The 12,475-nt window shown below is 30.5% G+C and overlaps 1 protein-coding gene across 4 annotated transcripts in view; it reads right to left on the minus strand.

Annotated features, from left to right (window-relative positions):
• Window positions 1–12,475, minus strand: part of LOC131853571 (schwannomin-interacting protein 1 homolog) — a 48,273-nt gene that overhangs the window by 18,393 nt on the left and 17,405 nt on the right. Inside the window, exon 1 of one of the 4 annotated variants that reach the window (XM_059204495.1) lies at window positions 11,822–12,042. The exons of 1 other annotated variant lie outside the window; for it this stretch is intronic. The gene's annotated coding sequence lies outside the window, so the exon portion shown is untranslated. Of the gene's footprint in view, window positions 1–11,821; window positions 12,043–12,475 lie in introns of those variants that run through there. 2 more of the 4 variants (XM_059204494.1, XM_059204492.1) reach the window with 2 other exon arrangements.

Genomic DNA, 12,475 nt, shown 5'->3' on the forward strand with positions numbered 1-12,475 from the left:
GGGTTGTCAACCTTTAACCTTGTACATAAAAATATTTAATGTGATAAAATTTTATTTTGACCCAATTAGATTACAGTTTATTTGAGTTATTTTCGTTAACTTTAAAATTTCATACAACCTTGTATGAAGGTGAAAATGTCTTGTTACCAAAGACCGAAAATCTCATATTTGTACGAGAGTATCCTCATAGGATTGTCATCCCTGGATGGTAGCGTGACCTGCCGCGCCCTCAGCCTTCGCCTTACACGTTAATGGCCAACAAAATGATGGATAACTGAAATATTCCACGACACAATCACGGACGAATTTAAACACTCTATATAAAACATAATACCGGATTATAATAGTACCTACCTGTAGTACTTAAGTAGTAATATTTAGATTTGCTGAAAAATTGTGATTAATTACTATATTTAGTATATTTCAAATTATTTATTGGGTAAGGTTTATAGAGTATAAAGCTCTCTATTGTTTTTAAGGTTTGCAATTGATTTGTGAAGCCTATGATATGTTAATAATATCTAGAAAGGAAAACCTGATATAGTCTATATGACATAGATATGCTCTATAAGTCCAGAAAGGAAAAAGACTAACAACATATTTTTTTTAAACACACTGATTTAAAAAAATCTCAATCATTAACTAGTCTCTATAATCTTGAGCTAAAACGTCATGATTACACTGAAAAAAAATCGAACGATCGAAAAGGATACGATAGTTGAGTTTTTCTGGTAGGTACCACCCAACCTTTGGCCAATAAACAAAATGATTATATTCACTATAAATAGCTAAACTATTTATTTTTAATTACTAGTATAACTAGTTTGTCCGTCACTATTTTATTTTTGAGTAAATATAGTTTTATAGTCACTTTATTCATAGCAACCCCATTATGTTTAGCTATTTGATCCTACATTCACAATTTCAAATTTCTAACCCAAATCGTTTGACCGGGCATTGATAGATCATTCTGTCATTCAGAACAAGTTTCTCTTTACATACCTCGTAGACTAAAGATTACACCAATTCAATAGGTAAATACTTTTAGTTAATATAAAACGGAGATAAATTAATAGATAAGTTGGAGGAAACTGTAATAGAACTTTGATTAAGAATTCAATTTAAGTACCGATATTATCGAAAAGGGATCGAGTTTTGGTGTAAATTCGGATTAGGTACCCTTCGTCCTTCTTAACATTTAAGCCAAGCTTAACTAACCTAGCATAATCTATTGTTTCTAATATATAAGTTACCTTTATAGTTTGACCCATTTCACCAACGTAAGATATACTTGTATAGTTTTATTAATAGTGTTAAGTTCTTATGATATCTTTCACTAATTTTAAAACTCCGTATATCGTGAGTTCGTTATATTCGTCGTATACTCGACGTTGCTTAATAAATTTGTCCGACCATTTTTCTGATAAGTGAAAAAGTTACACACCATGACGGGCCTAAATTAATCGGTAAATCAGTAGCCTAATTCTCTGTCTGGATATAGAGAATGGGGTCATGGAAAATATATTTGAATAAAGACTCATTTGTATCAAGGATCTGATAATATAAAATGTTTTTTATATATGCAGATAAAATAGATACAATTATACAAAGTAAGATACCAAAAGAACCTAAGTTACGCATATATATTTCTTTTTGGTTATATTACGGCTTATTATTTATTATTAATATTCTAAACGTCTTGAAACGTATCTATCACCATTCCAAACGGTGGAACGTATGGATACGTTTCAAGACGTTTAGAATAATGTAAACAAATGACAACGTCATAATAATTCAAATGTATAAATAAACTAGTATTGTCAGCGCCTTTGCCCGCATGTACATTTGTAAGCTCCATCATTATTTCATGAATAAATGAACTTAGTATTATATTTAAAGTAACACTAACATGCGTATTTTTCTTTAGCTAATACGTATGTAGACTAATATTTAAAAACAGATTCTGTAAAAAATATTCTAAATCCTCCAGCCATTTTTACGTTTATATACATATATATACATGAGTATATGGCTCAGAATAATATAACAGAGTCAAAGTTATGAATAATTTACCTAATAAGAATTTCTAAATGCGTGAAATAAAAATGCCAGTTGATTAACTAGAAAATTCCATGAGATTATTGTAAACCATAGTAGGTAAAGATCTACATGAGCTTATTACACGTTACCCTACAAGATACATAGTTATAACTTAACTTAGGTAACACGCATAACGAGATATATTGTAAGTTGAGTTATTTATCGTGTTATGCTACCTGTTGTTTATGTTTTAAACTTATTCAAAGTTGGAGTTTTTTTAATAACTTCTCATCTCTAAGAGCTACAAATAAAGCTTGCTTTAGAATGTACATATACTTCTGTTAAGCTTAATTTATTTGTTACCGTTTTCTTATTTCTTAACTGAACATTATATAAAATCGATTTGACGGCTTCTGAAACATTAGTGGGGACTGTTATTATAAACGATATGACATATATTGTCGATTTAGTATAAACCTTTCGTTTTATACTAAATCGACAATATATAATTATAAACAAAAATTAGCCAAATGTTACACTGTTATAAAAACAATTTCTTTAAGGATAATGAAAACCAAGCTAAAATTCAATAAACCATTTAAATTACCCAAGCTCTAGAATGAATGTGAAGTGGGAACGATTAATTTAAATTCCAGCAATTCCTGTACGTTACATGTGACCTTTGGGTGTACTATAAGAAGATATTATGCCATAGGTAGAGCATAGCTTAGTTCTCGCGACTCCTAGTATAATTGATTACCTGGATTGTACAGAGGTGAGTTATAACAGCTTTACAATGCATAATGATCTTCGATAATAAACAACATTGGATAATGTTATTGAAAAAAAGGTAAAATTTTACCGTTGAGTAGACGTTAAGAAATGTGAGTATAATAATATTATAAAGGTACGTAATAAAACGGATTTCATAGTTACAGCATTTTCTTAGTTCTCGGAATCGTAGTAAATGTAATCTTGTATTTAATTATATTCATATTACCGGGCGTACAAGGAAAAATAATTGTTGGTTACCTACTCTCGAATAATAAATAATTTCTCATTTTCTAGGAAGACGCTTCTAGAAAATGAGATATACCAATTTCGGCTGTAATGTTCCGGAATTAAATAATATTATGTATTAATTTATTACATTTTTTATATGTAGGTATTTCTCAACACGAATAAACAATTCAAGATTTTATTTTTATACAAATAAGAATGAAAATAGTAAATGATTATAAAACTTATCTTATCATTAAAAAGATTTATGTATCAATATCGATTCATAATAGAATTTTGAAGACGGTTGTTGTTTACTTGTACATATACTCATACATGGATCCTACAGTGTACCCTACATTGAATAGGTTTCATTTGTTTAAAATCGTTTTCCAATGCGAATTCATCGACAATTTATTTCAGGATTAGCTTTAAATCTAATCCAATTTCATTGTGTCCAAACTGTGATTTGAAAGGGAAGCATACAATGGACTCCCTTTTACTCATTGTTCTGTATGTATAGACTTTGTAGACATGTAAATTTTGTTTAATTTATCATCGCTTTTTGTGGCGAAACCAACGATATTGGATATACCGCATTTCATAACTATGTAACTGTACTGCAACATAAACTTCTACATAGTACCTATGATAAAGAGGGAGGTAGAAAGGGTGACTTAATTTTAAAAGCAAATAGGAGTTATATTCACAAAAAGATATTTAAATGGCAGCAAATTAAACCATTACATTCATGCAATAAAGAGAGTATCATACGAATCAATGTATAGTGACATAACCAATATCTAATATCAGTTTATTGAATACTAGCTACTTGCTCTGGCTTCGCACGAGTGTACATATATTATATATATAAACCTTGCTCTTAAATCACTCTATCTATTAAATAATAAACAGCTTCAAAATCCGTTGCGTAATTTTAAAGATAGACAGCAACAGCGACTTTATTTTATACTATGTAATGGTGATGCAAACACCCTTATACATTTATTAATTGATTATTAATTGACATATATCGACTTTTCATATTCTAGTGTCATTATTTCACAGACATGCTTTTATTAAATATACATAATTTAAAAAATATAACATTATAGAAAAAACGCATACCTACATACAATTCCTGAGTAAAAAGTTTGTAGGTAAGTAGGTATTAAGTGGAATTCGAATCCGCAACCAACGAATGAAATGAAACAACCTGTCCTGATATATGTATGTATATTATAGATAGACATTAGATATGTCGAATTTCTAAAAATAAATTCAATTCAAAGTCGATGTGACGATACATGGCATGTATTTTATATACTTTATAGCGCAAGCTATAATATAATATTTAGTACTTTGTCACTGTGACAAGGTACGAAAGTATTTACAGAATTATATTTCAGGACTCATTCCGATAGACTAAAGAAAACTTTGTCTTCTTCCGTCATACAATATAAATACTAGATGTATGTTTAAATTTGGATTATTTATTCCACGTAGAAAACGAACTTTGTCAATTCTTTCCTAAATCATAATATATACCTGCTTTTTTACAGATAAGAAAGTTGTCTCTGTAATGATAAATCCTGTTACAGACAACTTCCGCCAAAATGTACCTCTCTATTTTTATGAAACATACCATTCATCACAACTGCACAAAATTTTCTTGTTTCAAATTCCATTAATGTACACTCAGAAGTCAGAAAGGTAAAGTTCCTATTTTATTATTTACTAGCTGACCCCGCGAACTTCGTTCTGCCTGAGAATTAAATAATAAGTCAAAGGTTTTTTGGAGTTCAGTTACGCAATAAATTTCTAACGGACCCTGTTTGACAGGTACGAAACAGATTGCATTGGAAAATAAAATTATTGTTTTTATTATTTTCCATGTAATTTCATAATATTTTCTCACCACTTAAATCTTCCTCGGAGTTCTATAAATGTTATAAAACTATAATTATCCAAACGGGTTCAGCCGTTCTCGAATTTTAGCGCGACTAACAAACGAAGAAGAAGAAAACTAGTTGTGCCCGCGGTTTCCAGTAGGTAGGTAAATATGCAGATGCCATTCATTGACGATAACCACTTTTATCAGTATCAGTTTTATCACTAAATTTGTAAAAGGCGATAATTGTTCTATATTACAGTAGACATGTACATATATACTTAGTAGATATACAACCATCTTTTCTGCGACCGAAATTTCATTGTACATCGCGGATATTTGTAGACTCTACGAGCACCCAATAGCAAAGATTTACAGCTAACATTAATGTCGCATATTGCTATCCGCGATAACCATATTACTCACATAAATTTCTTATTAATATATGTATAGACTTGACGTGTAGCACTCTTCTTTTTATATATAGAAATACTAATACTATATAATATTATATTATCTGTGCTAATACTAATTGCACGAAGGAGATTGTGCTGAGCAGTGTGATATATAGATATAGGTATTATTAAAAAAATTGTAGTACAAATATATTGTTATAACAGAAAGAAATAGGAAACGTATAAAATACATACTTATTATGGATGTATATTTATAAGTAATTACTATACTTTATTAGACCATTTACAGTTAATTTTACTTATTACATCACTAACATGTAATATAAATAAATATCTTCACTTAATACTTATATAAATAATAGTTGAATAATAACTACATTATTTCGGGTGAAGTTAATAAACCGAAATGTGACTTTATACGAAGAAAACCAGACGCCCCCGCCGACCGACCGACGCGACGTGACGCCCGATGTGGGCACAAGTCTAGTCACCATGCCGTCGATAGTACAATATATATTAAATAGGACAAGGAAAACAAATCTTAAGAAATCAATTTAAGTACGAGTAGCGTTTCCATTATTAATTGCGATTTATTTGTGCTCATACGGACAACATTACCTATAACTACATAGTGAAAGATAATAAGAATGCTACTGCAGTGCAGCAAAAGTCGTCAAAAGATACCCTGTAGTTCTGTCCTTGATACTTTATAATGGTAATAATAATTAATGAAAAATTATCTACATGATTTTATTACTATTATAAGAGTAAATGTGAGAAAGTGTTGCTCTCCATATGCACAAATTTTGCCACACTAATAGATGGTTTTGATGACACCTCGACATCATATACTATTATATTGATATCTTTACTTACGAAATAAATATTTAAAGGTATTGAACTAGCCCCATACAACTCCAAAAGCTTGATTGAGCAAATTGAATAAAAGAAAATATTAAAGAAGAGGGAATGCTACACTCTGAGTCGATTTCAAACAGCAACACGGGTTCCTGTAACATTCAAATAAATAACGTAGTCCTTTGGGGTAAGGGCTACCTACTTTCCTGTTACAATAAATTGCTTTTTAAGTTTATATGATGGTCAGACTGTGGATATAATTTAGCAGACTTTTAATGTTTAATTACTAAATTTCTAAAATATGCGTATGCATGAATGCATGTATGTATTTAAGAGTTTAGTGTTCTAAAGAAGATAGAAGTAATATTTGAGAAAACATTTTCATACAAAAAATGGATTTTTCAAGATATGAAAATACACTGGTAAAATCCTTATTGACGTTGGTTGAAAATTTATATATATATATATATACATTTTACTTTTCAATACAAAACAAAATCAAAGCATATATATAATTGGCTGACATTCTAAATTGTGCAAAAATATCACTTGTGGGGATACGCATTAAGTAAAGTTCATTCTAACAATAAAGTGACCGTCGGTTACCGAACCGTTTCACACGTAAATAGCGCTTACGGCCTACGATGGCCCTTTCACTACTCTCCACCCTGAAGCTTGTTTACAATCACTATATAGCTTCTGTTGGATAATAATAAACTAGTTGATTGATACAGTGGCTAACGCTTTGACCCTTTTAGTTAATTTAGGAAATGTACACATAATATAAAACATTACTTTTTATATAATTGGAATTACTTTAACTGATATGCGATCTGATACCAGAATGATTGACACTGATAGCCCGGCTGAGGGTAAGTGATATCTGTATACATGGACAGCACTACGGTCATCAGGTTATTATGTAACGCTCACGATACCACTCATGCGTTGCCATTCCAGCAGACTAAGATGTCATGCCTCTTACCCTGTAATTTCATCTTATCTCACCCTTCAAACTAATCACAGCTTACAAAGCAAGCTTCATGACAGTTAAAATAGATACAGAATACCCATGCAGCTAACTTTTTACAAAGTCTACCTCGATATAAATAATAAGTAATACAGCCATACATACAAGTAGTTTAAGTTTCTGGCAGCCTGCCTGATAGAAAATCATAAATATTGTCTACATTCTGCATTACACCGTATATGTTGAAAATAAGATAAGGTCCCAGATAGCCCTCTTGTTTATACGGCACACATAGTTCATGCCTTTTTGTCTTATTTCTTTTTCTACAATAACAAAATACATATATGACCTAAAAAACCTGAGAACGTCGTGGCCTAGTCGTTCACTCTGCTCGGACGTTCTGAGAACAAATCTGTTCAACATAAAAAAAAAAAATATTTTAATTTATATTTTTGACTAACTCCTCGGTGAAAGAAATACCGATATTAAAACACATTTTTATATTGTGCGAATATATGCTGCTAAACATCGAAATTGACAAAGTAAATAAATACAATAATTCCATTACTTATTAGAGCAGACCAGCTCCCATAAGGTACACACTACATTACACCTCTGACTACCCTATTCGGGTTAACAGTCGTAACGGTATGTATGTTTTAGTTTGTTGTATGATCTACAAAATGTTTATATTTAAGAATGTATAAAGAAATATATTATTTAAAATAGAATAAAACGGTTGAAAATATAAACCATTTTTATTACTACAGCAACAATAACGGCGGTGTGTTGGATATATGACCTAGTTCTGTATTATTTAAGCCATGAAATGGAAATGAAAGCTGTCAGAATAAAATGAAATCACGGGAAAAGCACAAAATACAATTTTATCTAAGAGATAAGTGAAATCTCGGTGGGAATGGAAATTTATACCTACAGCATCCACCATAGTGCAGATATTAGAACATGCTTTTTTCTTTTCAATGTATTGGTAGGAGGCCTTTAGTTTGATTCGTTTGGGTAGCTATCATATGCTATAAGAAGCTAGTTCAAGCTAGCACAGTATGTTGACTACGCATACTACAACAAATCGTTACTATTACACTTGAGTTTGAGTGCCGGGTTATATACTGACCCAGAATTGGCACCTCTTCTGAAATTTTTCATTTAGTCCCCTGTACTAAAGTAGTCACTTTATTGTCCTAACAATTTAGGATTGTACTGAAAATACTTTTCTCATAAAGTTAGTACATGTAACATTAACTAGTCAGTAACTTATTCCATTTTATTTTTGTCAGTGTCCCCCTGTGTCCCTCGAATTCATATAATATGTTCAGCCACTGTTATTATCAATAGTATTTCAATATTGCATTATATTTTCCTATAAAAATTAACACCTCGTATAAAATTATTAATAATAATTGTAAACTTGGTGAATAAAGTAGATCTAGTTATCTTCTTTTTTAACATTAACCTAAAATGTTAACTTACAATACAAATAGACGGAGTTCAAACATTAATTTATTTTTAACTTCAATCCCTTTTCAGGGTTTTTGCAATGTACAGGAAACAATTCACTTTTATCTAGTTTGATTTTATTATTTACTAGCTACTCGCCTCGGTTTCGCATGGGTATACATGTATTATATATATAAACCTATCTCCTGAATCACTCTATTAAAAAAAACGCATCAAAATCCGTGGCGTGGTTTTAAATATTTATGCATTCACAGGGACAGACAGCGACAGCGACTTTGTTCTATATTATGTAATGATTATATACCTTTTATATATTGTAATGAAAACGATCGGACATTTTTTTTACATATGACTTTAGTTTTATTATACAAATTAAAAGGAGAAATCATCATCATTCCATCAAAGTATTTTTTTTTTCAAAATATATCAAAGTAAATAATATATAAAATATATTTATTTAATCAAAGTATGTAATCAATTACTAAATCTAGGTACTATACTTCCAACTTCTTTATACAATTATCTTTCAAATTCATATTTGTGGTAATTTTGTTAGTAGGTATTTAGTATTATCATTAATGTTTTTTTAGAATATACATTTTTGCAAAATTTTTATTATTATTTCTTATTTGTATTTTGTCAATTAAAAATTGTATACAATATGACGAGATTTTTTTCAATTGGCCTCCTTTTATTTCCTTATACAAAACAGTTTATAAAAATATTCTTCTTAAAGCAAACAAGCGAGATCAATGGTAACGTATATATGTAGTTACGTATATACGTTACCAATGTTACCATTGATCCCTTCCGTTACATCGGTTATCATAGATAAATGAACGTGCAACCATATGTAAGATAATATTACATAGTGCATCTAATCTTTCCAGAACGATGAAAATACTTCTGTTATATCATGTAGCTTGAATTAGGTACAAATATTGCCTTGACTGCGGTCTCATAAAGGGAAAACAGTATACAGTAAATCTTGTACACGATATAGTGCTGATGTTCATATATACCGCGTTAAGCTGATTCATTGTATAAAATAAATATATAACATATATATCTCTTCTTTATTATTATTATTCCGTGTAATAAAAACTCAGATCCCTTTGTACCGACCCGGCATTGAGTTTCACAACAGCATCGCGTTAAAATGAATCTCGGGTAATTTACCAAGAAATAATATCTTATTAGAGGTGATTTTGGACATTAGATACCCTATATTTTGTTCTAATTTTATCTTATTCTATAAGAGAGATGTCCAAGATTATAGATTTCATTTCGATGTAAAACACATGCTAAAACAAAAATATACATTTTACTATCGATTCTATTCACCAGTAACATAACTCGATAATGGACCTTCATAATTTACTATTCCATCTACTTAGTTACTTAATTTGAATTAGTATAACGAGTTATATATTTTAGAAGAGGTTATTGGCGGAGTAACGAACCAATATCAAATGCTAACAAAACAAATTCAGACAAATCTATACAAATAAATAAAATTTAAGGGCCTGTTTGTAATTTCAAAGTAACAGCATTTCATAAAATGCGTATGAAAGTATATATACATTACTTACATCAAAAAATCTTTCTAAAATATTTTCGTCTCTGTCAGTTTCTTCTTGGACCTCTGAATGGACTGGACGATTTTGATGGAACAATCATTATAGCCATTGTTTTCTTTATAACAATTTTAAAAATTATATTAAAATATATGAAAAAAAAGTTCCATTCCATCAACTCTATACACGGACAAACTCGCGGGTAATACATCGCGTGGTGACAGTATGCAAATGAAACCAGTAGTATAAGCAGAATAGGTATTCTATGCTATAAACATAGTATACGTCCTTATAAGCTACTATGTAAGTATACTACATACTTACACAGTGTATATTTTTGTGTTATTTTTGTATCACAAATTATTCGAATGTAGTTTGCTGCAATCATTCTGCCAACCAAGTCTCAAGAGTAATGCATACCTATTTTTAGCTTTTATATTCGTTTTTATATATGTACTATAATAAAATATAGAGTTCATAAAGACTTCCATGGAATAATTATGTCAAAATTGATTGTGTGCTGTAAAGTACATTAAATTGAATTATACCTACTGAAAAATGACGAATGCATTGGACAATTCAATAACAACAAACAATGGAACATAGCTACCTAAAATAAATTACAGTATGCATAGGTTTATTACTTTTGCACATATTGAGATAGATTGTCTGCATGGGTACCTCAGTCTCTATTTCAGCCGTCAAACAGCTTACTACTACAGCTACATTTCATTTGTAAGATCCAATTAGGGAGTGAAATTACAGAATAAGAGCATGACATATTAATTCTATTGATATCCGTAGTACGTAGTCCTTATTAATATACATATAGGCAACGGTAACCGCGTACTGATAATATGAACAAAAATTAATAACAATAGATTTCTAAATAAAAAAAGTACTTAAGAATATCAGAATTGTTACCGGTTGATTACAAAATATCCGAACTCGAATAATGAGACAAAAGAAGGATAACAATGTTAAAATTAATTTATTCATTTATAAAATTATAGAATTAATTGCAAGAAACTCATTACACTCCTAATTAAACACTTTAAACAGCCGCTCTCAAGCGACCTACAAAAAGGTAAGAGTTTTAGTAGTTACTATATTTTGAATTTGAATAAAGTTAGAACGCTAGACATTTTGACGCGATATCTAACGTTCTAACTTCATTTGTTACTATAATATTTATTAGTACAGCTTGATATATTTTAAAAATAGGTAGCTACATAAATAACATTCGTAGGTATATCTAAAATTTGAGAATAAATCTGTTTTGTTTGGTAGATATAATTTTTATAACTTATTTGGGTTGACTTAAAAATAAGAAACTTATATTCAGAGTATCTAAAATTATGAAACTAAGATAAACTTTAAATTTTTAGCTGTGTTATGCAATTTATCTAGCCACAGAATGCACTTGTTCTTTATCTACGGTTATTTAGTAACCGGCTAAAGTTATTGTAGAAGTATATAGAAAGTATATTACATGTGTCGTGACACGAAGTACATTAAAGAGAACATTTTTATATAAAATTATAAAAATCTCCAGCATCATAAGAACTAGCAGCAACTTCGAGAATCATACCTGTAAAGGGCGCCATCCTGGCTATAGGTTAGCGCAGTCACTGAATAATAAATGCAGCTACAGGGTTATCTTTTATTTGTGAGATCACTATATAATCTGTGGGTCCGATTAGGTCCACGACACTGGGTAGCGTCTACGTGTTCACTATACACGGCTAGTCGCGAATGCTTTACGTCACTTAGACTAACGAGGTTATAGTATAAGCGGATGGGTGGGTGGTGCGGGCGGACGGACGAAGGCGAGTGACGTGCATCCCGCCCGCCAGTCGCTGCAAAGTGATCGCGTGGCGATTTGTGTTGCCTGTATTCTATTTTCAAAAGTTACAATTGAGTTTATAAAAAAATATGGATAACTATACTACAATAAGAGTGAAGAATACACTAGAACGAATATCCAAAGCTACATTAGAAAGTTTATACAAGACTTGGTTGCAGGCTGCATTTAGAAAAGAACACTGTGATACTTGCTGAAATTAATATAAGTTTATGGGGACAGTCGGTATACGTAATACCCGATCGTATTGAGATTGTCAATTCAAGTGTAATGCGATATCACAAACATACTTTAGTTTAGTAATATATAAAAGTTACGAAAAATGTAAGAAATGTGACTGTCTGGCAACATTAGTGGCGACCCTCGCCTCGCACCCCTCCG

This window comes from Achroia grisella, unplaced genomic scaffold, assembly GCF_030625045.1.
Source record: "Achroia grisella isolate CSIRO2021 unplaced genomic scaffold, CSIRO_AGI_Agris_v1 utg903, whole genome shotgun sequence".
NCBI lineage: Eukaryota > Metazoa > Arthropoda > Insecta > Lepidoptera > Pyralidae > Achroia > Achroia grisella.